General features: G+C 39.7%; 1 pseudogene; it reads left to right on the top strand.

Moving 5' to 3' along the window:
- Nucleotides 1-24109, top strand: part of LOC129191476 (zona pellucida-like domain-containing protein 1) — a 33965-nt pseudogene extending 9856 nt beyond the window's left edge.
- The last annotated feature ends 732 nt before the right edge of the window (nucleotides 24110-24841 follow it).

Below are 24841 nucleotides of genomic sequence, written 5' to 3'. Positions count from 1 at the left end.
CATCACGAATTGACACGATGGGTCTGGTGTGTCTTAACCTCTGTGGCGGAGGCTCCGCCGAACCCCTGGGACCGACTCACCGAACCCCTAGGGTTCGATGGAACCCAGGTTAAGAACCACTGTCCTATACAGTACATGCAATTTGCAATGACTAAAGTGCTGATTATGCAAGGGGGGAGTCCGGCGTTTTCCTTTCCTTCCTACCACTTTATAATTTCACTGATTGTTTTAGTCCAGAGTTTCATACATCGCACTTTCCTTTGTTCATGTACGGATGTTTGTACCAAATAGAAATGTCCATCTTTCCAAATGATCATTGCTGTTGATAATAGGAGAAGATGTTATAACAGTTGACTATTGCAACTAATTTTTTAAATGACTATTTTGTTCAGACCAATTTTTTAAGATAAATATGGCACTTTTTAAATTATTTGTGAAATTCATCCTGTGGCATCACAGAAATGTGACCTGAAAGTTTGAGGGAAGAGCTGATGCCAATATCGGTATGAGTTGATAACGGTAATGAAGTGCTGGACAATATTGGTGTATCAGAAAGCCAATATCGAGCATCTCTAACAAAAACCCTGCATAATCTTCAGCTCTGATCCGATTTGTGATCCACAGCAATGCAACAGGAGGAGGAGGAGGAGCGTAGAGACGACTGTGGACAGCATCACTGAGCCGTCTGTGCTCACCGTCCAGATAAAAGCTCGGGCTGATGACCGTATGTACCTTTGGAATCATTTCTACACCTGTAAATGATCGTCATTGTATCTCCACTGACCACCACACCCAGGGGCGCCGCCAGGAAATCAGGGCCCCATGAAAAAAAACAATCACATAGGGACACCCCCCGGGCAGCTGTTATCACCACATCTCTATTTTCTGTCAGGGGCCCTTGGAATTGTCCTAACTTTTTCCCCTTATATGGCACCCCTGATTACGACCTGTTCTTCAGAACACATAATTATGCTTTAGACCACACTTTTAAACATAATGAAATTCTTTTGGATATACCGTTAAAAGTGCAAAGCAACCAATGAAAACACATTTTATAACACCACAAGTTATTATTAATTGAATGAATATAGGCTTTATATGCAAAATCTCCCAAAAGTTTGTCAGGATCTTCCAAAACCTTCTGTGACGTGGAGTGTTGACTACACAGGCATTTGGATCTCAAGAGCTGAACAGGTATTCATTAGTCACTGCAGCATAAAAGACCAAGTGAAAGGCACCGCGACAAAAGGTAAGAGGGAAACAGAGACTAAAAATAACCAGCCTGACGGAGCTACCGGATGTGCCGCACAGGCACACGCTAGCCGACCGGATGGCTTCCAGGTAGACCAACGGTAAACAAGTAGATAGGACAACACCTGGAAGTGTGGCTCGGCGTCTTCACCGTGAGGAATACCAGAGTGCCATTCAGTCGCAGCAGGTGAGCCTAAATCGATAATGCAGATGAAGTGCAGCTGCGGCACGTCCCGCAGCTCCTCCCAAGACGGGAGTGGCCAGGGTCTAAGTGAAAGACGAAGAAGAATTAGTAAAAGGGCACTACAAATGAGCGAAGGTAAAAAAAAATAGCAATACCAAAAATAGCAATACCATACAATCCGTGTCACTGCAGGGCGTGACACTTTCTCTAGATTTCATAAAAGTTCATCGGGATCTCCCAAAAGTTTCTCATGATTTAGCTTTTTTTCCCCCACCATGTCTCTGTATGGGCTCCGTATGATGCAGTATGTATATTTCATGCTGAAATAGCTTTAAAAGTTTTAAAGTTTTAAAAGACTGACGTGACTGATTGTTTGCTTAAATTGCTTGCCTGTCCCAGCTGACTTCGGGCTAGAGGCAGGGTACACCCTGGACTGGTCGCCAGCCAATCGCAGAGTATCCCCAGAATATTACAACTTTTTTCCCCAACCGCATTTTAAAAAATGACAACTTCTTTTTGTTTGTTTCTCATAACATTACGACTTTAAAAAGTAACATATTTTTTCTTTAATATTTCAAATCTATGCTACTGAGGCAGTATTTTTATTGTATGTCTCCTGAGAAGCCAAAGCATTTTGATGTCTTTGCCGTCCCCTCATCATCTAGCTGGACATTCCCATGCATCTTCTTACCTAAGCTAGATGAAAGAGACTGGAACTCAATCTGATTTTTTTTTCTCCATTTCCAAGAATGGATGACCGTGTCAGGTTGGTTCTGCCAACCTTGTCAGTTTTACTTGTACTTAAGTATCGACAAGCTTGGATTATGAACGTAAAGTTTTGAGCAGGTGGTTGATGCATGCGAGTCAAAACCAAGTGGCTAAATTAGGCATGAAACTTCGAAACAAGCTGATGCAATGCACTGTCACATTGTGAGATTTGTACAGAAGGATCGTGTTGTTTTTACCTTGCTATGCATTGTTACAGGCTGAAAGAAACATGAACACAGTCCCACTTCTAATCATGGTTGTTAGGGTGTGTTATTTAAGAAGCACTTTGCTGTAAAACCGGGTTTATCGCCCTCTGGGAAAAAAAAACACAACGGAGTTGTCATCAGACAGCAACGACTGTTAAGTTTGCACCTCATATTGACATACTTTTTTTTATCTTTCTAGCAGGCACCCAATCCAAAGAAGAGGGTAAGTATATTTTGTTCACGGCAATTTCGTCTCTGAGGCGACTCATCATACTGTCTGTCTGGAGTAACGCATTTCATTCTTTGTGCACAGAGTCCAGTCTGGCGGCGAGGGCGCGTCGGTCGGCTTGGGGATTGCCATAGCTGTCCTCGTTGTCGTACATGTGACGGTCGTTTTAGCGGCCGCAACTATCGAAAGCTGAAGCGGCTGAGCGAGCATCCGCCCCAAACTGGAGTGTTTGCTGTAACGCTAACTGTTGCATGTTATATGTAGAGGAGCATGTGTATTTAGCCTATTAGATGCGTGTCATTCACCTGCCTTATGTTACTCACGTGCAACATCACAGTTCATCCATTAAAGGTCTCCTATTATGCAAAATGGACTCTGAGCCTTTTTATGAACCCCAAACTTGAGACCAATCTATTATATCCCTCACTTGTTTTACTTTTAAAGTAGAATTTTTTAAAAAAAGAGGTTTCACTACACATCTTAAAACACAGCCTGGAGCTCTGCCAACTATCCGCCACTCAGCTATAAATGTAAGAGCTGCAAGTTCCAACCCAACAACAGCAAAAATGAGAAAAGCAACAGTGATTTTACAAGAATAAAGTCAAAATATTAAAAGAAAAAAAGGTGGAAACTAACGAGTACAAGTTGTAATTGTATGAGAATAAATTTGTAATATTATGAGGAAAAATAATGTCATTTTAGTAGCATAGATTTTAAATATTAAAGAAAAAATTAGTTTTTTTAAAGTCATAATATTATAACAAACAAACAAAACAATTAAAATTGTATTTTTTGGAAAATTAGGTTGGGGAAAATGTTATACTACTGTATTCTGGGAATAAAGTCAAAGTATTATGGAACTTTTGCTGTCTGGTATTATCATATCTAACTTATTGTGTGGAGATGTGGGGTAATTTTTGAAAAACTACAAAAGTAATCTTCATCTGCGAAATGTACTGCAAAAAAGATCAGTTCGGATAATCCGTAATGCCGCGTATAGAGAACATCAAAAAATCCTCTATTTCCAAAATCACAAATATTCAAATTCACTGATCTAGTAAATTTTCAAACAGCTGAAATTATGCGTAAAGCAAACAATAACCCGCTATCCAAAAATGTCATATAATACATACAACAAGAGAAGAAAAATATGATCTCAGATAAAAAGTAAACTTAAGACACTTATACGTGAGAACAATGCTAAAAACCCACAGCATTTCAATATGTGGAATCAAATTATGGAACGGATTGAGTAAGGAACTCAAACAAAGCACTAAGGTGAGTGATTTCAAGAAACAATACAAGCAGTTGATGTTTGCAAAATACAAGGAAGAAGAGTCTTGAACCACTGTGTGCAAAATGCTATGCTAACCACTACAACACTCATTACTCATTACACTCAGGATTAAATAAACTTTGCTTCTTCCTACTCCTTTTGGACATGTGGAACTGCGAATTGTACTATGGGATGTATTCCACTGTAACTTGTATGCATGTTCAAATAAACTTAAATCACTAACACAATATTACAACAACAACATTTACAAAGAGTATTTCAGAAGAAAGTTGAAATATTTTGACAATTAAAAAAGCAATACAGTGAAAATTGGGGGGGGAAGCAAAGACTGCAGTTCACATTTATAACAGGCTTTTTCGCCAAAATCACAAAGCTGAGATGCAGTTTTTTCTTGAACTACATATCACTTCTTAGCAAAATAGCAAAATGGCCCTCTGGCTCTGAGACTTATTTAAAAAAGATGAAAAATAGCATAATATGGGACCTTTAAATGCACTTTAAATGTAATGTAGTAATATATTTGCATAATGTTCGTTTTTGTCATTATGTAACAATGCCGTGGCAACACAAAGCTTGTACATTTTATAAGTGATGCTGCTGTGTATATTTTGTGCCATTTTTTGTTGTCATGCATGCATTGTAACTATTAAAGCTCGCAAGTCCACACGATTATTGACACAAACATTTTGTCTTATACTGTAAATAGACTAGATTTAACTGCTCCTGAAAAAGACAAGATAGGAACATTAAATACAGTTGAACCTTGGTTTTCGACAGAAATTATTGCAAAAAATATGCCTCCATTGTCTCGGTTGTCATATGGCCAAACAGAGCTCCTAACAAACCACTCCACGGAATCGAGCGCCCAAAAAAAGCATCCATACGTTGGTGACTCGGTCTCTGCGAAGAACGAATAGTGGTTCTTTTAGAGTTCAGACACACTAGGCAGATTCCGGCCAGGGAATTATTTAATCATCTTTATTATGTGTGTGTGGTTTATTTGTTCCCAGAATGCACACGGAACAATGAACAACCCGTATCTGTCTCCTATCACTAGCATCACTCGTGGGTAGAGATGTGTGAGTCATGAACAGGTAGTTTAAAAGTTGCATTTTTTTTTAAACTATCAGGACTCATCTCCGTTAAGTCGTGTATTCACTCAACACTGCTACCGCTCGCTAAATTAGAAAGGGAAACCAGGTAACAAGTCACTCTAACTGCATTTGTATCAATGTATTGGAAACAGCAACTCAAGGGTGCTCAATGAAAACGCGAGCTTCACTGACTGACTCACGGGTGCTCACTTAAGCATCTACCGCTGTGTGTGAGTTTCTGCTCATGAGCTTTGTGGTGGGTGACTCGAGTCTCTGTGAGTTACTCATAAGAACTTGGGTCAGTAAAAGGAATCGGGTTTCCTGTCACTAATCGTGAGGAACAGAAATGAGGAACAGAAAACCTAGAAGGAGCTATGGAAGTCCAGGAGGGGCAGAAGAGACAGAGTGAAGTAAGGTGTGTAAGTGTTAGAATGACAGTAAAATAAAACAAACAAAAAAAACCTTAAAATAAAATTCATAAATACCCAAAATAATCCTTGAATGATAAAGATATTTCACACATTTAGAAATAATAATAATAATAAAAATGCATTATCAACTCAGTTCCCTTTGCAGAGTTGTGTTTTTGTTAATGGCTCTCCACCAGAGGGTGTCTAATCACCAGTTTTTAATCGTTAACCATTCACTTGTCTAAAAAAAGTCAATATTACTGGCTGGTGTGTTGGATTGTGAAGCAAACAAAAACCACTAATATAGTACCTTAGACGGATTTGAATAATTAGGGGGGAGTTTTCATTTATTTTTTGGTCTAACTTTGTCATTATTTTACCCTTATTTATTCAATTTTAGTCATACATTTTCTGTTAAAAGATATAGCTATAGATTTTTAAGTATCAGTTATATACCGGTATGTTTTTATGTTATTTATTCACTTACTATAATCCCCAGAAGGGAAATTAAATTAACTTAAAAAAAAAAAAGTATGTACGATTCAATTATCAATAATTCATAATAAAGAAATGAATGAATATTCAATTAATAATTAATTATCATTGTTAATAATTCATTATTGTTCTTAATGCATCAGAATGCTTTTTTTTTTTTTTAACCACGATTTATTTGATACAAGTTTCCTTTGCGTGCCACGAGGAGTCTAGCCCAGGGGCCATTTGCGGCCCACAGCCCACCTCCAATTAGAGAAACATAACTTAAAAGATGGTGAGCAAACAGGAGTATTATTAGGGAAAAGGTGACAAGTTGAACACACTAATACTATTTGCTTTGTCACTTACTGTAGAACTCATAGTTGTTTTTCTAAAAAAATTACCTGCATTGGATCGGCCCTCGGTGGAAAAAGGTTGGACACCCGTGGCTTAAAACATCCATCTATCCATCCATCTTCTACCGCTTATCCAAGATTGGGACGCGGGGGCAACCGCCTAAGCAGGGAGGCCCAGATTTTTCTCTCCAGGCCACTTCAAATAAAAGGTCTGAACAGTCATACTCATCGATTACCCGTGAGTCAGTGAAACTCGAGCACCCGTGCGTTAGTGAGACCCAACCCATGAGTCTGTGAAACTCGAGTCATCACTGAGCACCATGAGTCAATTAAACATGAGTTTTTGTCGAGTACCCGCGTGTCAGTGTAACACAAGTCTTCGTCAAGTACTCGTAAATCAGCAATTGGACCCCGGTGGAAAAAGTTTGGACACCCCTGGCTGAAAACAGTTCAAACAACAGCTCTAAACAGTCATACTCGATTACGATCAGTGAAACTCAACCCGTGAGCCAGTGAAACTCGAGTCATCACTGACCACCATGAGTCAGTAAAACTCAATCTGTGATTCAGTGAAACTCAAGTCTTCATTGAGCATCCGTGAGTGAGGAAAAATGTGAGCCCTCGTTGGGTACCTGTGTGTCAGTGACTCTCAAGTCTTCGTCAAGTACCCATGAGTCAGTGAAACTCAAGTCTTTGTCAGGCATCCGTGAGTCAGTGTAAATCCAGTCTCAGTCGAGCACGCGCGAGTAAAATTCGATTTGTGAGTCAGTGAAACTCGTGTCTTCATCGAGCACGAGTAAGTAGGCGAAACGCGAGTCCTTGTCGAGTACCCGTGAGTCCGTGACACTCGAGTCTTTGTCGAGCACCTGTGGGTCAGTGAACCTCCAGCCTTGTCAAGTACCCATGAGTCAGTAAAACTCGAGTCTTTGTCAAGTACCCGTTAGTGAAACTCGAGTCTTCGTCAAGCACCTGTGATTGAGTGAAATGCAACCTATGAGTCAGTGAAACCTGAGTCTTCGTCAAGTACCTGTGAGTCAGTGAAACTTGAGTCTTCATCGAGCACCTGTGAGTCAGTGAAACTTGACCTGTGAGTCAGTGAAATTCCAGTCTTCATAGAGCATCTGTGATACATGTCGGGCAGTTAGGTGTAAGGAGAGATGATTTGAGACCAGGACCAGATCTGTTGCTTTTTCCCACAAGGCTAAAACATTCATACAAATGCAGTTAGAGTTGCACAATTACAGCAATAACATGTCACCTAGTTTCCTTTTTTAATTTAGCCGAGGTGAGTGAGTGAACGAGTTACCGGAGATGAGTACTTGTGAGTCTTTTTGTTTTGGTGCTGACTTATGGGCTGGAAATTGAGACGTGTTCTCCTGTGCATCACAAGAAGAGGAAGGAAAGCAATCAGCTGACCAACTCAATGACAAGATGGGCCACTCTGTGACATGAATTGGGGGGATGACCAGCTGAGCTTTGTCCATTAAGGCAGCAGTAAGTGTATGTCCACCATGAATCCCCCTTTATGACTTCCCTGTAATTTAATTAAAACAACGGAGATATAGACGCACGCTCGGCCGATCTCCAAATGGTGCCACATTAACCTTTGGATTCAGCTGCTTTGCCCTCTAAAAGCGTTTACGGCCTTGAGCGAGGACAGAGTGAAATTTGTATTGAACCTGCTGCTCATGTTGCTAACGACAGCTCATATTTTATGATATTTCAGCGGTCAAGCGGTGTCTCGTCATCGTGAGCAGCATTTGAATGGACGCCATTAAATACTGTCACTTTCATATCTGCCGGACACAGAATCCAAAAGGATAAAAATCCGTCTTTGTGGACTTTTTGAGCTTATTTTTCCTGTTGGTCGGCTGGGTGAATAATTGTTCTGTCATTTCCACTCTAATTAAAAGGCATACAAACCTTTCTGTAGGCTAGACTTTAGGTGGGGCAGACAGCACGTTTATGAAAAATGAATGGGCCAGCTGGAGCCCAATTTAAGGCTGGCACGTGAAGATGAAGAGTAGGATGACTATGAGTAAACAGCCATGATGATGACACTGGGGTACAACAATAACAATAATAACAGCAAAGATAACAAAGCTGCATGGAGGAAGACAGGTGAAAAAGTGCTACAAAGTCTCAGCTGGACTGCTGAGCGGGCAAAAACCCACCTGAAGGTGCGCTTACTCTATTAACCTTTAGTAATGAGGCAGAGAAAGTGGGAGGCTGCAGGTAAAGCAAAATGTCATGTTGGAGTCATCTCAAAGGAAGTACAGAAGCAGCACAGCGCTGCTTTAGCAGCCACAATAGAAGGTGGCCATGGTTAGCATAAGCCCAACTTACAGGAAGAGACTGCTGACTGGCCACATCGCCTCACTTATTCATTATTTGTCTTCTATAAAAGCTAAAAAGTCGAAGTATGACCTTTCAACTTAAGACTAGAGTGTTGCTAGCTTCTTAACAGTCTAGGAGACTGGCTGGAAGGTGAAGCTAACTGGCAAATACAAAAAAGGGTATTAATATAAAGTGGAAGGTTCCAGAAGGCACTAACAGAATCAATTTTTCCTATAAGAAATCATGTAAATCCAATGAATTTGTTCCAGAAGGCCAAAAATGTCTTTCAATAACAGTTTTACATGCAGTAAACAATGCAAAATGCATATAAATACATATTAATGATGAATGAAAGGGATAAATGAACATTTGAGGTTACCTTGGGCCTGTTCACTTGGGAACATTCCTGGGATTTTTTTTTTTTTGGCGGGTTTATATTACTGGGTGCAAAGGGTGTAACACACAAAGCAAACATAAGTGTGGTGTTTTAAACACGCAGGCGGAACCACGTGGCACATCAAACTACAGAAGAAGAAAGAAAGTCCATCGTCTTCCAGTTTTCAAGGCTCATCTAGACTTACTTAAAAAAAATACCATTTCAAGGCACGCAGAATGCCGTCTCTGTGTGGACGAAAGGCTAAAAGGATCAAATACTTTGCCATTTTGACCTGAAAACGTTTCCATGTGGATAGCCCCTTTTACCTTCACTGAAGACGTGATTCTCGATGTAACTATTCTGAAGGCACAATGTGGCAAGTTATTTCTCGAATTCAGTAGTGTTTCTCACCTCAGTAACCCAAAATGGAGCCAAAGAAAGTTTCAAGTGCCAACATTTTGAAAAAGAAGGTGGAAAACACTATTGAATTCAAGAAATAACTCACGACAAAACAGGAAGGTGGTGTCCGTGTTGTGTCTCTCTGCCACTGTGTGTCTTTGTGAATCAGGAATCATGCCTCCAAAATAATCTTAAATGTTCATTTAACCCTTTCATTCGCTAGTTTTATAAATTTAGAATGGTTTTATGCATGTAAAACTATAAAAAGTTATTTTGTGTTGACATTTTAGAGAGTCAAGATGACATCATAGACAGGCTACATAGCTGACTTCCGGTTTCCATTTTGTTGGCAAGCTCGCTAAGAACATTTTGTGATAAAAAATACATTAAGAATACCGTTGGATTCACGCAATGTATTAATAACACGACAAGACATGTGGCGTATTGTACGCTAACTGGAAAATATCCGTAAATGGAGGAAAAATTTTGGAATACATTTTCAATGTTTACTGATGCATACGCTAACCGAGGTTCCACTGTACAGTCACACCTTGCTATGTCGCGGTTCAAATATCGCTCTCTCACCATACGCCGGTTTTTCAAAAAATAATAAATGATGAGAGATGAGATCGAATGAGAAAAAGGTTCATTCCCTGCGGAACTGGTAAGATTTTGGTTTCTTGGTCCTTCTTCCCCACACCATTTGAAACACTTTCTTAAGTTAATAATAAGCAAATTGGAGAGGCTAACTAGTTAGCTTGCTAGCTTGCTGTGCTAGTGGCGGCCGTCTGTTATGTCCTTGCAATGATCCTTTACTGTACACAATGTGACGTAAACAAAGAATAATAGCAGTGTAAAAGTGACTACTGGGTGTTATTTCATGTCTACAGAGCTCTAATGTTAAAACCTGTATTTAGAAAGTCCTAAACATGTTTTCTGTGCTCTAATTGCGAAATATTCCATTTATTAATATTGAGGGACGACTGAATATAGAAAAGTGAGATGCTGTCTTTACCAAACATTCAGAACTTTTAATTTTTTCTTTTTCTTTAACTTTTTCACTTAATATTTTTACTTTATTCTCGTAAAAATACTGCTGATTTTTCAAATTTTCCCATTATTCTTTTTTTGTTTTCTTGTCAAATTATATTTTTAGAATGTGCCACGGGACAATAAAAAAAAAAAAACAACAAACAAACAGCCGTTGTGCTCACTTTGGACACCCCTGCCTTAAAGCCTGATAATTGAGAAGCAACACACTGCCACACACGTTTTTTTTTAATTCAAGAATAAAAATGGTCATTTTCGGTTATTCAAGTGTGAAATACACACACTGTTCCGCACAGTTTGGCCTTTTCTAATTTTGTACCTGCTGAGGTGGATTTTATCGACCAACACTCTTTAACTCATCTGCAAAACAAAACAAAACAAAAAAATCCTCCATAAAGAAAAACACTATCAAGAATGACAAACAACTCCCAATTTGTTTGTTTCATTTTGTTTTAGAAGTTGATGAATGACAGCGGAGACCGGCCCAAATGATAGCCACAACTGCACTTGAATATGACGAAGATAAGCTGGGTGATTTGCATAAAACAAACATTATACACAGTATATGGCAGTAAGGTAGCATCTCAACACAAACGGAAGGTACGGTCATTTAAGGAGAACGTAAACATTTTGCATACATCTAACTGTACCGCGCTATCTCATCCATGAATAGAATTTGCCAAGAACTAAAGGCCTCAGCTGTTTTAGTAACTGAATTCATTATATACGTTTCTTTGGGTGGAAGGCGGGGGGAAAAGACAAACTGGTTGTGAAAATTGGAAAGCGCTAAAGTAGCGCCACATGTTGCTTTCACACTTTTGAAGGCATATTGGCAGTAAGACACAATGCAGAATATCAAGTGCCTTACGCTCGGTGTTTTGTCTCTCGGGGATAACAAAATGAGCTGCACTGGTATTTTGCTGCAGCTGCGTTGTTGTCCTGGCACATTTGCATGTCTATTTGCACACCAAGCGTCATTAGCATTCATGGGAAGTTGTGTTTTTTGTTCAACCTTCCGTCCAGTAGTCTTGACTGCATGCTTTGTGTGGATCTCCTGAGAGAATCCTGTACTACATGACATGCTCTACTGCCGTCCGTAGCTGCTTGTCCCTCATGCTGGGTGAAAGAAACTATTTCTTTTCACTTGCTTGTTACTAAATGCAGTGCAGTCGTCTCTCGCCACTTTGCAGTTTCAATTTCACTCTATCATGGTTTTTCAAAAATATATTCCATAAAATATATTATCATGCTTTTTCATGGTTGAATACGGCCTATTATTAGTCACAAAATATGTATATTTAAGAAGATTTTACGTATGGTTTGCCTAATTAATACCACCTTTCTACTCATATTACCCAATATAGTAGACATACTAACAGACATAATATAGACTCACACGTTAGCATTGGGAGAGTTTTCTGGACAGCATACTTCCTTTGGTGTTTATTGTCTCATCGATGTAACATGACTGACACCGAGGGGCCAGTGTAGAATACAGTCGTCCCTCACAATATCGCGGTTCGATTATTGCTCCCTCACTATATCGGGTTTTGTGCAGAAATTGAGTACTGTCGTAAAAATGCGAGGGTTGCGCTCACTTGGAGTGTGTCACGTGTGTTGTATTACATCACAGGTTTTACAAAGTGCGGCCTGGGGCCATTTGCGGCCTGTGACTCGTTTATAATTGCCCCATGGCACGTTGTAGAAAAAAAAAAATTGAACACTAAAAAGCAGCAAAAATGGGAAAAAAAGAGCAAAAAGGCACAATCCAAAGAAAAATGTAGAACTGTCGATACTAATGATTAATAACAAAGTTTTGGCTTTAAATATATATTTAATTATAATTAATATTAATAATTAATATTAAAAATATATTTAAATGGTTTTTGGAAAATGGTTTTTAGCTTTTTATTAAATACAAAAAAAATCCTAAAAAATATCATAAAGTGCCCCCCCCAGCATCCTTTGATGTGGCCTATGGTGGAAAAAGTTTGGCCAACCATGCATTTCATACTCAATTCTCGAGTGTGACTTATTCAGAGTCAGACAGGGGCACCCGTGTTCCTTATTCCTACCGCTTAGAGGACCCCATGCCGCTAGGGGGCCCCATACCCGTACACCTTGCAGCCCTCCAGGCACGCAAGCCGCAAGCTCCAGCCAGGAGCCCAGTCCCCAAAACCCAACCACGCCTCGCTCGGTAACAAAAAGCGTTCAGGAACAAGCGAAAGAAAAAAAAAAAGAGTGCGAGAGAGAGAGAGAGAGAGAGAGAGAGAGAAAGAGAGAGAGAGACACAGCACAGCGATGTGCCTGAACACACAACAGCATGTATTGCACGTTAATATGGCTGAAAATCTGCCTTTGGTACCTCAAAATTAAGGCACAAATTCCATACACGTGCACCATCAAAAGACCTTTGAGGTGCTGCTCGTTAAAGCTGACGATTGTAACGCATTGACCAGTCTCTCTCCCCTCAACCTTGATCGCTCGCCCATGACACTGAGCCAGCGAGCCGAGTTGAAGTTTACTCATGGAGCCGACGCCGAAGATCCCCAAAGTAAGGGGTAGCCAAAGTGGGGCCATCCGTGACTCGTGGCTCATTTGGCATTGCATCAAAGCAGAAACAACATTTTAAAAACAGCAAAAATGGTCAAAATAAAGCAAAATGCAAAATGAAAAAAGGCTGAAATGTTGATGCCAACAACCAATAATAACACAAAGCTTTGTATTTAATCTTTGAATATCTTACTTTCTACAAAATAAAAGTAAACCTTTCTACAAAATAAGTAAATATACACATAATTGAATCTTGCGCAGGTTCACAGCCGAGACCAGGGATCTTGGGCTCAACAAGGTTGGTGACTACTGCTGTAAAGACATTATTCAAATGCATAAATCATTGTGCAAGTCCTCTGTGACTCTATCAGTACAGCTCATGACATTGTAATCGTCCCTATTGATTGAGCATATTGATTAGTTGTGCTTTGTCTAGACTGCTTACATACAGTAACACAGTGTGTCTTATTCCAGTCGAAGGCAGGTTAGAAAGGGCAAACGGCGTTGCGGTTCTGGTCTTCTTGGAAATCAACAGAGCTAGACTGTCAAATCCCTCCAAAGGGAGACTATATGAGACCCTCCACTCACCCTCCTCCCTCCATGCAGTACATACCAGCTGTGTGTCTTTTGCTGGGTTTTTTTTTTACGATGAGCTGACCACTCAAGAGAAAACTATTCCATTTCATGTGAGCTTGAACAATTCAGAGATTTGGGGGAACTCACTTGCTTGGTTGAGTTTCTCTGAGCAGGAAGCCCAAAATCTGTTATTTCCCTCACGGTGTGTGCATTGGGATTGGACCATTGTAGCACCGTGAATAAAGGCCTTCAGAGTGATATAGAGGCCAGCATCACCTTGTCCCACTTCATCTTAACTTATTTGTCTTGCTGTCCATCATCCTTTCAACTCAGGGCTACTTGTTAATGATTGATGCGTCACCTCTTAATGTGATGGATGAACAGCCTGCTGCAGGATGGGACTGGCTTGAGTTACCCGTCTTGCCCAACAACAACCATCCCCCCTCCCAGCCACCACTCACCGCCACTCCCTGCGCAGCAGAGATGCGCCTCGAGTCCACTGATGGAGGAACAAAAGCACATTTAATAGAAGCTCCATCATCAATAATGTACAGCTACGGGCGTGGTGGCCATGGGGGGGGGGGTCTTTTGCTGAGGGAGCTGTGGTATTGTTGTGGTGAGTTTATGGGCTGTGGCTGTTGCATTGTCTTAGCATGCGTATATGATTCATGTATGGTATCGTGCTGTTATTGGTGGGCGGCATCATCGGGAAGTCCTCACAGAGGTTGTGTTTCTCGGAAGTCAGAAAGCAAGAACGTGTATTCACTTGTGTCACATTCCAGTCAAACACAAGCTGCAATGGAGTGCACTAGTTGGCTGCAACCAGCAGAGGCGCTGTCTCAACTAGTTTGCGGTCTAACAACGTAAGTTCAGCTACATCCACAAGATGGCACGCTATGGCACATTCCACATGCTTTGAATTATTTAATTGTTTCATTAAATTTATATAATCATTTTAAGATTTCATGAATAAAAACAACCCCATGAATTGGCTGTCATAGTCAATTAGAGAAAAGGAAAAAGCAATTCCAGTGAAAGCGTTCTTTTTCACCTGATAACGGTAAACAGTAGAAAATATTCAAGTGTTAGCTGTTAGAGTGAGCTTAGCAATGACATTAATTAGGGTTCCATTCCATTTTAGAGCAGTGCAAATGCTCTAAATGCAAGTGCAAGTGCAAAAAAAAGTACAAATCTAATAAGTATATTGACATGAAAACTCCTGGGAGAGACTCATCTTTTCATTACTATAATTAATTCTTGACATCTACAAGAAAGATGTCACTCTGCAGCTACTCCACCTATGTACACACTTGGCAAAACATAATCAAGAAAGATTTGTGGCACTTGCGATTAATAATTGATGCTTTATGGCAAGGGTGTCCAAAGTGCAGCCCAGGGACCATTTGTGTGCCACGGCTTTTTTTTTATTTGCCAAGGTACATTCTCAAAATAGAATGGAACAAGACAACTCAAAAAAAAAAAGAAAACAATCAACAGTAATTTTCCTAGAATAAAGACAAAATATTAAAAGAAAAAAGTTGTAATTGAACGAGAAAAAGCACTAATTTTACCAGAATAACATAATATTATGAGGAAAAATAACGACATTTTAATAGCATAAAGTTGAAATATGTTTTTTTTTAAGTCGTAATATTATGAAAAACAAACAAACCCATGAATAAAGTTGCAATATTTGGACAATTAGGTTGCGATAAAAGTTAGAATGTTACGAGAATAAAGTCAAAATATTTTGTCATTTTTATATTTTGTCAAAGTCATTATCATGAGTAGAAGACTATGAGTAGAAGCTGCAAGGTGGTCTAGTGGTTAGCATGTTGGCCTCACAGTCTGGAGATCGGGAAGACCTGGGTGCGATTCTCCCTTGGGCATTTCTGTATGGAGTTCGTATGTTTTCTCCCACATTCCAAAAACATGCATGTTAGGTTAACTGGACTCTAAATTGTCCATAGGTATGAATGTGAGTGTGAATGGTTGTTTGTCTATATGTGCCCTGCCATTGGCTGGCGACCAGTCCAGTCACCTGTCGCCAGAAGTCAGCTGCAATAGGCTCCAGCATACCCCTAATGAGGAGAAGCAGCATAGAAAATGGATGGATGGAAAGTTGAAATAGTTCCAAAAAAAACAACAGTAGAAATTAAAAAAACATTTGTAATTTTATGTGTATAAAGTCAAAATATTAAGAGAAAAAAGTCATATCATAATGAGAAAAAAAGTTGCAATTTTACGAGAATAAAATCAATATTGACGAAATACTGAGGGGAAAAAAGAGTCATTTTAGTAGCATAAAGTTGAAATTGTAAAAGAAAAATACAGTGTTTTTTAAAAGTTGTAATATTATGAGAAACAAAACAAAAAAAAAGTTGTAATTTTTGGTTTATTAGAAAAAGTTATAATATCATGGCAATAAAGTAAGAATATTATGGGAAGTTGATGAGAAGAACATTTTTCAAAGATTATTTACGAGGGTATTAAAATATTTGTGAAATAAAAAAACCACCACAGCAAAAATGGGAAAGAAAAGAGCGAAGCTGATACTAATAATATGCTTTTTCACCAATATGACAAAGCTGAGATGCAGTTATTTCTTGAAATATATATAACTTCTTAGCATATTATCAAAGTGGCTTTTTATGGTCACTCGGTGCAGTCCATCTTTTATCTTAATTTTCAGTTTTTGACAAGTAGGCTGTGCACATTGGGACTTTGAAAATTTTTTTGCTGTTGAATACGTAGGTTGGTGACATTTAATGTTGTTTAGTTGCAAAATAACACTGGCATGCAAACTACAGTAGTAGCTGTCATGCTCCTTGGATTGTATATTAGGGTGACCATATTTTCTATCCATCTTCTATGTCGCTTATCGTCACTAGGGGTGACCATGTCAACTGATACTCGAAGTTTACTCAAAGATGCCTTATCATTTCAATAAATTAAAGTTTGCCTCCTCTGTATGGACAGAAAACTGTAACATTACAAAATACTATCTATAAACAAAGACACATGTTCAGATTGGTTTGGTTTGCTTGGTTACTGCCAAGAGAAATCTGCAGCCGACTCCAAAATAGATGACTAACCTCTCATGCTGAAATATTAACATAGTAAACAACATATCTGACGGGAGGGGTGATCTCCGCCTGTGAGGGACAGAGACGCTGAAGGACAGACTCACATGCCCAGACACGTAACGTTGAATCTACATCTGAATCAGGAGTAGAGCATATGGAGGAGGTCTACACAGGACTCTGTTAGAACATAGCATCATATGCTGGCATCTAAAGAGGGCTAAGGACACCAAGAAAGCTAACAAAGCGCATCTTCACTGTGAGGAATCGTTAAATTATATTATTATAACACATTTATATTATAACTATAAGTGCAAATATAACACATATTTACTCAACATGTTTAAAGATGTCTAAAATCTTGAGAAGTTATGATGGTGCAAAAATAAAACCTCTGGAGTGGAATAATGATCGAAATAATGGCTCTTCTGTATTAGAAAAATCAGCCTCCAGGAAAATAGCTCTTTTTTCAAGTCTTTCTGAACAAATAAATAACTAAACATAATACTTGTTGCGAGTGAAAAAATAGACGCCCACACAGCTGCTTCACATGCTGCAGCGTGCTCTAAGGCTGGTCAATTTAATGGCCTTGTGACAAATCAAGACATTTTCATCGCTTTCTTAAAAAAAGAAAGGAAGATGGCCAGGACAGGACTTGAAAACAAGACGTCAGGATATTTGCTCGCTGTCTTCTATATAGAGTCGTCCCTCGCCGCTTTGCAGGTCAAATTTTGCAGCTTTACTGTAATAGCAGAAATGATACGAACGCCCAAAAATACAAATTGATGGTGTGAATATTGCAAGGGTGAATAAAAATTAATTTCAGGGGATGATAATAGATGAAAACATAAACAGGAAATCTCATTTTAAAAATATGCAACATAAGGTGGCGCGAAACACCTCAATAGTGAATAAAGCAAAACTTGTTCTCCGGTATTACCATATGTCAATATTGTGTGGAGAAAGAAATCTTAACTCGCTAAATGTACTACAAAAAAGATCAGTTAGGATAATCGATAACGCCACGTATAGAGAACATACAAATCTTCTATTTCTAAAATCACAAATATTAAAATTTGCAGATCTAGTAAATTTTCAGCTAAAATGATGCAATAAAGCAAACAATAACCTGCTACCCAAAAAAATATATTATATAGAATATATCCATCCATTTTCTATACCGCTTCATCCTCATTAGGGTCGCGGGGGCATGCTGGAGCCTATCCCAGCTGACTTCGGGCGAAAGGGGGTACACCCTGGACTGGTCGCCAGCCAATCGCAGGGCACATATAGACAAACAACCATTCACACTCACATTCACACCTATGGGCAATTTAGAGTCGCCAATTAACCTAACATGCATGTTTTTGGGAATGTGGGAGGAAGCCGGAGTGCCCGGAGAAAACCCACGCGCATACGAGGAGAACATGCAAACTCCACACAGAAATGCCCCAAGGGCCCCAGGCTGTTCCTGTATTGGCCAACGTGCTAACCACTAGACCACCGTGCGGCCTATAGAATATATATTAATACAAAATAGAGAAGAAATATGATCTCAGGGAAAACACATATATGTGAGAACAACGCTAAAAACCCACAGTATTTCAGTATGTGGAATCAAATTATGGAACGGATTGAGTAAGGAACTCAAACAAAGCACTAAGATGAGTGATTTCAAGAAACAATACAAGCAGTTGATGTTTGCAAAATCCAAGGAAGAAGAGTCTTGAACCACTGTGTGCAAAATGCTATGCTAACCACTACAACACTCATTACTCAACATTCTTGTGAGTTCATTCTCAGTACTCACCTATTATTACAGTTACGGCCAGTGATGTCTATTTATACTGATTATTATTTATTGATTATTATACTAATTATGTGATTATTATTTATTATGATTTATTATGTGAAAGAACCTTGATCATTGCCCTGTGTATTAACTGGTAAAGACTACAGTGGAATACAGGAAGTGAATAAATGTATTGCAATTGATGTGAAATGGACAAGGGATAGGATTAAATAATCTTTGGTTCTTCCTACTCCTTTTGGACATGTGGAACTGGGAATTGAACTGCTGTAACTTTTACATTAAAAATGCTATAATTGATTTGCTTATTATCTTTTTGATGAATGCTTGCACTTGCACTTGCACTTCCATCCATCCATTTTCTATGCCGCTTCTCCTCATTAGGGTCGCGGGGGCATGCTGGAGCCTATCCCAGCCGACTTCGGGCGACAGGCGGGGTACACCCTGGACTGGTTGCCAGCTAATCGCAGGGCACATACAGTATAGACAAACAACCATTCACAAACAATTTTGAAACGCCACTCTTGATCGCCAAAACAACAGGCTTTTATTCTCGGTTTGAATTATCTCACAACTGGCACAATAATCCTTAATAGAAATTCCAAATAAAAAAATGGGCTACTGTTGCTGCCGTAACCTACGCCAAGCTAAAACTCAACTCTGAACCCCTGACGTCAATTCCTGCCCGACACTTACTGTACTCCCCGAATCAACACATTTAAATGGCTTATTTACCCATATTATATCTATGTATATATATATATATATATATATATATAGTATATTATGATATATATATATATATATTCTCTCTCTATATATATCTATATCTATATAGCGATATATATATTATTTCTACATTGGGTAATAAGAGTGTAAAGGTGACTATGGGGTGTTATTTCATGTCTAGAGGGTTCTAATGATGTTAAAAACCATATTTAGAAGGTTGTAAACAGGTTTTTTATGCTCTAACAAACAAAATATTCCATTTATAAATATGGAATCCTACTTTGCAGAAATGATATTGTCACGGTCGGGTCTGGAACCAATTAATGAATTATTGTATCATACCAAACATGCATATGCATATGCATATGCACATGCATATCTTTCTATATAATGCACAATAATGCGACACTGCATGCTACAGCCACAATAATAAACATATTGTTCACTTTATACCTCTTGTACAATGTGAACAATATTATGTTTCCAAAAGACAGATTGGAATGTGAAGGCTAATGTTGTGGCCATTATGTGTGTGTTTCTGTTGGAAGCGTACTTCCTTGCATCCCGTGCTATGATTTGACAAAGCAAAATGCTTCGGTTGTGCAAGTCATGACCTGACACAGCACTTGACCTCAATAAAAAATGTGTAATTCCATTGACTTGCCAATTTCCAGAGTCATTTGATTGTGCTGTTTTGGCATAACAAACCTGTGACTTCAGAAAGATTGCAAAATATTTGAATTTGCACCATCACAGGGTCTTTTTATGGCGACATTAAAGGGACAGAGAACACATACAAACAGCTGGCTAAGATGTGCAGCTTTGCCCCGCCAATTCGTTGGTGGCCACTGGGAAGCGTGTGGGGGATTATGCTTCATAATTCATTGAGGGAGACAGACATCCATAAAGAGACGAGCCCCAGGCAGGGAGGGGGGAGAGGCTCGCCAGGTTTGAAGCAGCCCTTTTCCGTCAAGTATCGACACTGAGCTGCAAATATGAGTTATTAGCTGAGCCACATCACTCTGAGCTGTCAGGAGCTGTATATGATTGTGTAAAGTCATCAAGTGAAGAGGATGCATGGAGAGGTCAGTGATTAAGAAGGATGAGCCAGCAAACTCCTGACATGCAAAAGCAGAGGCAAACACCAACGTGCACCCCCGCCAATGGTTTTGATAAATCCCCTCGGCAGAAGTCAGACTTCTGCGTTAAACCCCGCCGAGTCGCATTTGCAAGACTTTGATGCAGCGACGAATGCTAATGGGAGGCAGGAGATGAATTTAATTACGCTACTCTGGGGTAGAAACGTCTTGGGTGTGAGTTAAAATGTTGGCAAGCGGTATCGTTTACCTGAAACACTTTTTTATTCACTCTGCAATGTCAACCAATTAATTCAGCTCAAAGTTCTGCTTCTTGTGAAGTTTTTTGCACTGCGTTTGCTTACAGTAAAATGTTTAGCCACTATAATAACACTTGGAGCAGTTTTAGGGACGGTGGTGTGAAACTAAACAAGACACAACTACAGAAGCACACAGACCAGCTCAGCGCAAGCGGCAAAAACTACGAGATAAAGATCAGCGTCAGTAAGGCCCTGTCCATGGATGAGTGTGGCGCTGTAAACAGACACACAGACGGAAACACGTGAAACACCAAACTATAGAAGAAGAAAGAACTCATGCACATAAGTCTTCCATCGTCTTCCTCTTTCTTCGGCTCGTCTAGACTTACGATGCAGTGGAATTAATTCTGCGAGTCATTTTGGATTATAAGACAAGAAAATATCAGGAGAATGTTGACTGGGGTGAGTCATGCCAGTCGAAATATTTGGATATTATGTTGGCTTGTCGTCAAAGCTCACTTCTGGTCAAGTGATGACAACGGATTGGTCATGCCATCATTTTCAATAAGCAGCGGATTGCGTGTCTATATAGAAAAGACAAACCGGCGTTTTCCGATTTTATCATACTGGAAGTCGTTTTCAAAAAATACCAGGGTACCCAGAATGCAGTTTCCATGTGGATGATAGGCTGAAAGAATAAAATACTTTGCTGTTTTCAGCTGAAAACGTTTCCGTGTAGCCCCATAGGCCCTAAGACCGAGGTCATGGCCATCAGCAGGAGACCAGAAAAACTGGATATCAACATCAAAGGAACACAGTTGAAGCAAGCCAGTGAATTCAAGTAACTGGGCAGCAACTTCACTAAAAATGGCAAATTGGATAGAGAACTTGAGACCAGATGCCTGAAAGCCAACACAGTCAGCTACCAACTCGCCCCTCTCCTGAAACATCCCAGCATTCCCACAAGTACCAAGACAAAACTCATCAATGCCATTTTCCTACCAACGTTGACATGCCAGTGCCAGACATGGTCCCTAACAAAAGCCCTTGGGAGAAAACTAGTCACCTGTGAGATGAAATGCTTGAAGAAAGCATTGAACAAGACCAGGTGAGACAAGATCAGAAATGAGGTGATAAGAGACTTGATCGGAGCAACACCAACAGTCCTACCACACATTGAACAACAGAGGATCAAGTGCTTCGGACACCTTCACATATGCCTTCAAACCAACCAGCTACCAACCATACAACACCAGAGACCAAGACGACGCTGGATCAACTTTGTGGCAGATACCCTCAGAGCCCACAATATGTCCCTCCTCCAGGTCACTCAACTTGCTGCTGACAGACAACTGTGTCTCCCTGTGACACCCACCAGTACAAGGAAAAAATAAAAGTAAGTATAACATGAAACAAATCTAGAGGAAAATAGTACCGCTAATGGTGTTCCATAATGATATGCAATCGTGATGTAACACTACATATAAGTTGGCCTTTTATCACTGCTAATGATTTGTTGTCTGTTTTCTCCTTCCTGAGTTCAGTCAGTGTTCTACTTTTGTTCATTTTTTTGGTTTTTATTCACGGAACAAAGCAGATACGGGTCGGATCGCGGGCAGATCATGATTAATGTTAAATTGATAAGCAAAATGAAGAATAATAAACAATATTGGAACTAATGGGGTGATTCTTGGAGTAGCACTTCTGGGTTATTGAATGTTCACTCAGTTGATTGTGTTGTTGTGCATTGTTAAAGGTCCCTGATTATGCAAACTGGACTTTTTGATGATGTTATGACAGCAATACAGTACGTGTCTCTAGAGACAGAGAAAAATCTATCATCACCCTCGCTTGTTTGCTCCACAATGGGGTTTGTTAAAATTCCTGGTTTTCAAAACATAATGAATGAAAAACCTCCTTCCTCATGAACATGATAATGCCACTCTTTAATGCTACAAACCCTGGAAATTCCAGCATCAAAGTAAAATTTTGGCTAACACACTTCCAATACACCACAGTGGGACCTCTGATACTCTTTTAAAATTGTTGAAAAATAGTATAATATGGGGTTTTTAAATTCCGTTGGTCCATGAAGACACCATATGGTTTGGTGGAGAACCAGGAAGTGAGACGTGAGAGACAACACTAATTTGAGACATACATGTGGGACAAATACCCTTTTCCACTTTTTTGGAGCTAGTTCTCAGGGCTTTGCTTTCCCATTGTCATGGTTCCACAATTGGTTTGAACTGAAGCTGTCTTTTTTGGTTCAACTCCAAAAACTTGCTGAGCTGGGCGAATTGTTTGTATAATGAGGTGGCCGGGGTTACCTAAAAAAAGTCTGCAAATCTTTATTCTTTATTACATTGCATTGCAAACTAACAATGGAAAATGCTCTGAAAACATGGACAACAAAGGAAAACGACTGTCTCTTGTCCAGTTGCGCATCCGAAGAAGTGCAGAAGAAATTTGAAACGGCAACAAGAACCCGGCCAATAGGCTACTGGAGTGTACCAGAGTTTTGTTCCGTCTTTCAAACAAATAAATAACAAACTTAAGAAATTAAAGAATGGCTACAGAGACCAAAAGAAACACCTTGACAGTAATGTCTTATTGAGGCGGTTAATAAAGTTTTGGGCCATACCGGCGTGGCAGCTGGCTGGTGGATTAAATAAACTCCACCGAAACCCTGGAGGCACAAGTCAGACCTGCATGGACTTCCGTAAGTTGTATTTGTTTAATTTAACATTCACGCCACAGTTTTGGGTGTAAATACTAGCCTGCTGTTAAGGTTAGCATGCTAGCTTGCGATTGTCAAATGAATGAAAGCCTCGCCACCACATCCCCTTCTCATTTGTGCGAACGGCAGCAAACTAGTTTCATTGTATAAATGTAGTCATGTAAGAAGTAACATTTATTGTGCAACTGTGTTTTTTGTTTTTATCTTTCTGTCAGAAAACAATGGTAATGAGATGGATCATCCTCCGCTACGAGCTCCCCACAAACCCGAAGCCGGTAACGTGCAATCTTTATGTTAAAATGTTTTGCATTTTGCACATAAACATTCTACATTTTTGCACCTTTATATTTACAGTATATTTTTACCAGTGAATAGTGTGCACTGTCAAGGACTATAGTGAGTTGTGTGTTTTGATCAAAAAATGGTCAACACTTGATATTTCTTGTTATTTCCTGATGGGAGGCGCAACCCCTGTGACGTAATGACACGGCTCCCCAGGACAATGGAAAATGAAACTGCCGTCGAGTCAGTTTGCAGGCAACACGGTTCCACCCCGGCCTCGAACTTAATCCAGCACCAACACCAAAGTTCGCTACAGTGGAAAAGCGGTAAAACCTATGTTTTGCGTAGGTTACAGTAAGCTGTTGTTGTTGTTTCCAGAACTTCCTGGAAAGAAGCAGCGTCTCAGCACCTGTGATGGGACGCTGCAGTATGTTTATATTTTAATCCTGCTGCTGGATTTTATTGTCAGGACCCCGACTGTGCGAGAATTCAAAGGAAATAAAGATTCTCTGTCAGTAGCAGCACTGAGCATTAGTGGATCTGAGGAGTACCTACTACTTATGTTATAGATACTAAAATCAAAGAAGCAACATATGTAGTTTTATTGACAACAGTTTAGTTATCAAGTGCATTTATTTGGGGCTTAGGGCCAGATCACAGATTTTATTTGCGTATGTCAGGTCTATGCCTGACCTCAAAAACAGAGCCATGCAGGACTCCAGTGCCTTGTCCAATATATTAAGGTAGGATTTTTCTTTATTAATGTAGCTGGCATGCAACTAATTTCTGTTATTACCTCCACCAAGTGTGAAAGCACAGAAGCACGAGGCCCTGTCTCCATGTTTTGTTTGTTACTTATTTTAGGATTAGGCCAAAATGACACAGCAGATTGACCCAAAACTTCGTGGCGCGGCTGCAAACACGATGGTACCGAATTATCCTCTCTTTTTGCCATTTGAAGAACCATTGCAACTGGTAGAATCCTGTCTAGATTTTGCAGTTTGAGTTGTTAGGAATGGAATATTTTCCACACTGTTCTGCATGGGTACTGCAGCATGGATGTGCTTATCTTCAGTAGAGATTAATTGGCCGCTTGTACCCGCAATGTGTGTCACATCCAGAAGTTCTCCGATGACACAGCCATTGTGGGTTGTGTTTCAGAGGGGAATGATCTGGAATACAGGACGGTCATCAGGGACTTTGTCAGCTGGAGTGAGCTTAACCAGCTGCAACTCAACACCAGCAAGACAAAGGAGATGATCATTAACTTCCAGAAGAAAACATCCCACTTCACACCGGTG

The sequence above is a fragment of the Dunckerocampus dactyliophorus genome, chromosome 12 (genome assembly GCF_027744805.1).
Source record: "Dunckerocampus dactyliophorus isolate RoL2022-P2 chromosome 12, RoL_Ddac_1.1, whole genome shotgun sequence".
Lineage (NCBI taxonomy): Eukaryota > Metazoa > Chordata > Actinopteri > Syngnathiformes > Syngnathidae > Dunckerocampus > Dunckerocampus dactyliophorus.
This window is presented reverse-complemented; position numbering and strand designations above follow the sequence as displayed.